Below are 4,127 nucleotides of genomic sequence, written 5' to 3'. Positions count from 1 at the left end.
GTGTGTGAGTGTGTGAGTGAGTGTGTGTGAGAGTGAGTGAGTGAGTGAGTGAGTGAGTGAGTGAGTGAGTGAGGTGTGTGTGTGAGTGTGTGTGTGTGTTTAGTGTGTGTGTGTGTGTGTGTGTGTGTGTGTGTGAGAGAGTGAGTTAGTGAGTGTGTGTGTGTGTGTATTAGTGTGTGTGGGTGTTTAGTGTGTGTGTGTGTATTAGTGTGTGTGTGTGCGTGTGTGTATTAGTTTGTGTCTGTGTATAGTTTGTGTTTAGTGTGTATTAGTGTGTGTGTGTGTGTTTAGTGTGTGTATTAGTGTGTGTGTGTGTTTAGTGTGTGTGTGTGTGTGTATTAATGTATTAGTGTGTGTGTGCGTGTGTGTATTAGTGTGTGTGTGTGTATAGTGTGTGTTTAGTGTGTGTGTGTGTAGGGCTGCAGAGCCGTGTCTGTTGTCCCGCTGAGGTCCAGATGGCCGCTCCGGTGTCTGTGGTGGGAGCGTCTCCTCTGCTATTATCAGGACTAATCTGCAGCAGTGGGGTGTGACGGCAGGCGTATTGCACACATCACGTGGGAACATACTGAAGGTGGAACCGCAGGAGAAACACAGCTAACATGATGAATGAGATCCCTGAGGAACAACAAACACAGCCTGATGGGAGGTCCATCTGCACTGGGATCAGCTCATGTGACAAACGGCTGCTGGACGGTAAAAGCAAAGCGACGCGGCGGACGCTGCTTTAATGTAAGGCTTTCTGTGGCGTCGTCCCGCTCAAGTCAGGATGTGACCTTTTAATGGTATTTACTTCCTCTTATCTGTAGAGCAAAAGGTCAGGTATAAATCGACCCGCGTCACACCTGGAGAATTGGGTTTATGTGCCGCCACGTGAATATTGAGAGCGTCCAGCAGTGCCGGTCCATCACAGCATCGTATACATTATACACTGCAGAGCTGTGCTTATTTTGTCTTCTGGGAAACATCTGCTCTAAGTAAGAATATGCAAATATCTCCTGTAGCTCCTGAAGGCCAGTAATAAGTGAAAATATAAGATCTTTGAACGAAATTACAACAATGTACACCGATCATCCTGTTCAAAGACTCCTAAAGCACTGTGTTTGCGTCCTGAGCGTCAGTGCATTATAATAGTTGTGTTTGAGTGTCTCAGTCGTTCTCAGTGTGAAAGATGAACCTCAACATCATGCAGTCACTGCTGGGAAGAGCGCAAATGTGCAGAAGAGAATATGCAAAGTGAATATAGTGCACAATGGACACTATTTCAGCAGCTTTACAGTAACATTACAGTAATAATGACTTAAATTCTGTCTCATCCTTATTTAAATATTCAGTTGTATAAAGAACATGATGCATTCATGTATTTAACCCCAGTGCTCAGCTCTCGTCTGGATATACAGCAGCACACTTCACTCCAGCTCATTTAGTAGTTCGGTCAACATGAAGCTGAAGGATATTGATTGAACTGTAAAGTGAAGGATTATTTGTCTATAAGGTCCGTCCGTGTTGTTCAGGCTGCGGTCGCATCTGACCGGTTATTAGCAGTGCTTCGTTATTCATGAAGTCCTTCTTCAGATGCAGGTGCTGGTGACCACACTGCTGTAGTCCAGCTGGCAGCAAATGCATATGAAATACTGATGAACGAACATGATTTATTCTGTGAAGACAGAGGAGATCACCGAGACGACCATCAGTCATACAGTTTAGAGACAAATGAGACCCAGAATGAGAGACATGTGACATGATGTCCTGTTTCTGATTGTATCATGTGATCTCAGATTCTGATGTTTTGCGTATGAATGGGTTTCCCAGAATATATGAGACAAACCATTCCCGTCTGAAACCAAACCTTAGAAAGAGAGAAAGAGAGCGTGGAATCTGAATGTGCTATAGTTTTGTGAATCCTCCTGATGTTCAGCATATCTTCAGTGCTTCAGGAGTCATTCAGGCTGCTTCACATGATGAGATCTCTGCTCATTTTCTCTTGGATTTTACTGTGATTGTTTTAGTTCTATCAGCAGAAACATTATTTTTTTCAGCTGATGCATCTGTTTTCACGGAGCAAACACACAGGTCTTCATATTTGCACAGATTACACATCTGTTAAAATACATGTGCTTTGCATGTTCCTTGACCAGCTCAGCATGAGTGAGAGACGTTCAGAGCGCTGATGTTAATGAAACACCTGAGTGAACAACACCATTATGCTTTTTCAGAAGAAAAAACCCTCGTGCATCACATATATTAGAGCAAAAACCGCTGAGATCCTCATTTGTAAATGCTCACCTCATGATAGGAACAGTATGGTGATAATATAGAGGTGACAGCCAGTGTTGGGGGTAATGGAGTTACGTAATCAGGTTACTTTTTTCAATGCATTACTTTTTAATTTACAAGAAAATATACTTTTCAATTTTTAATTTACAAGAAAATTACTTTTTCAAATAGTTTTCTCATGTATTGACTTTATTTAATGCCATTTTATTAACCAGTGTCTTTGCTTCTGACTTTCAGTGATCCAATTCCAGTGTGTTTGTTTCTTCTTTTATTGCTGAAGAGTGTTGAACTTTCTTCTCCTGAGTCCTATTCTTCATGTAATCCAGAATGGCAGCACAGCTGAAGGTTTCTTTGAGCAGCGCGCTCTACTGTACAGACGTGAATGTACATTTCCTTCAGCCTGAGGATTATTCATTTCACTTTTGGTGTGAAAGGGCTTTTACATTTGCCAAAAATTGAAGTTTTTATATTTAAAACAAACAAGCAAGCCCAGCCCAGATAAGAAAAAGTAACGAATTCCCATAAAAAGTAACACAATTAGTTACTTTTTTTAGGGAGTAACGCGATATTGTAATGCATTACTTTTAAAAGTAACACTGGTGACAGCATCGTCCTATGTGATGTTCTGTGTTTGTGATACAGTGGACGGCGCTGATATCAGAGCGATCTATCATCGGATCTGCAGTCATTAGTCTGCTCATCTTCATCAGTATGATGTTCAATAGACTGAGTTGATATTCACACGCCTCTCATAATGATCATCTATCAGCCGCGACCCGCTTCATTGCTCCTCTGATGATTGAAGCAAATACTTGAACAAGACTGAGTGCTTCTGGTTTCTCTTTGACCTAGAAAGTCACAGGGAAACCGCACTATATTCACCACTAACACTCATTTGTGTGACATAATATTGTAGTGTATTCTGATATTCATGAATGTGTAATATTGATCTTCTAGCAGCTGTTTTCTCAGTGTCTCATGAGAAAAGCATGTGATGCTCTTATATTTGTCGCTCTGCGGTCTGTGACGTCACTAGTGATTGTGTTGCATGACATCATCAGAGTCATTAGTCACATGACAGGCTCCGCTGATTGGCTTAGAAAATGTGTATTAGTTTTATCACAGTCTCATTTCTCCTGTCCTGGAGTGGCTGAAGTAAAAGCATCTCGTCTCTGATGGATTGAGATGCTCCAGGAATGGGTAGGATATACTTCAACGTAAGACTGTGGTAAACGGTGTCAGGATCAATGTATCAGTTTCCGTTCAGGTCAGGAGTCTGTTCTGCTCACACAAACACATACATACTAATGAACAAAGAGCCGCTAATTAGATAAGACAGGGATTGTTTCAAACAAGGCACAACAGCACGGCACAGATTCGTCGCCTTATAATTGATATTAAAGGCTGTTAAATACGGTGACGGGCGGACGTGATCTGTCACCAGAACAAAGAAGCACGATGAAGAGAGAAACGTGTCAAACTCTCAGTGACGTTTTGTTATAGATGTCGAATTCGCTCGTTAGTTAAAGCGATGAGACGTTCAGATGCTTTGGTCCCATTCCTGTTTTCAGCAAGAGCTTCTCTGGGAAGATATAAACCCGTCTGTCGGTAGGAGACCGCGGGAGATACGAGCATATGGTGACACAATTGGAACAAATAAAATTTGTGAGTGCAGGTTTTCAAAGCTGGAATCTATTCTGCAAATTAATTTATAATTAGATTTTCCTCTCTGGTCAATTCCTTCAATTCCCCACCAGTCGCTTTATTGATTTCTGTTCATGGGACACACAACCATCCCACAGCACCAATACACACACACACACACACACACACGCACACACATTCGCATACAC

General features: G+C 41.9%; 1 protein-coding gene across 4 annotated transcripts in view; it reads left to right on the top strand.

Moving 5' to 3' along the window:
• Positions 1 to 4,127, top strand: part of LOC107677935 (interleukin-1 receptor accessory protein-like 1-B) — a 153,767-nt gene that overhangs the window by 635 nt on the left and 149,005 nt on the right. The window lies entirely within an intron of this gene.

Source organism: Sinocyclocheilus anshuiensis, unplaced genomic scaffold (genome assembly GCF_001515605.1).
Source record: "Sinocyclocheilus anshuiensis isolate Anshui unplaced genomic scaffold, SAMN03320099.WGS_v1.1 scaffold1085, whole genome shotgun sequence".
Classification (NCBI taxonomy): Eukaryota; Metazoa; Chordata; class Actinopteri; order Cypriniformes; family Cyprinidae; genus Sinocyclocheilus; species Sinocyclocheilus anshuiensis.
This window is presented reverse-complemented; position numbering and strand designations above follow the sequence as displayed.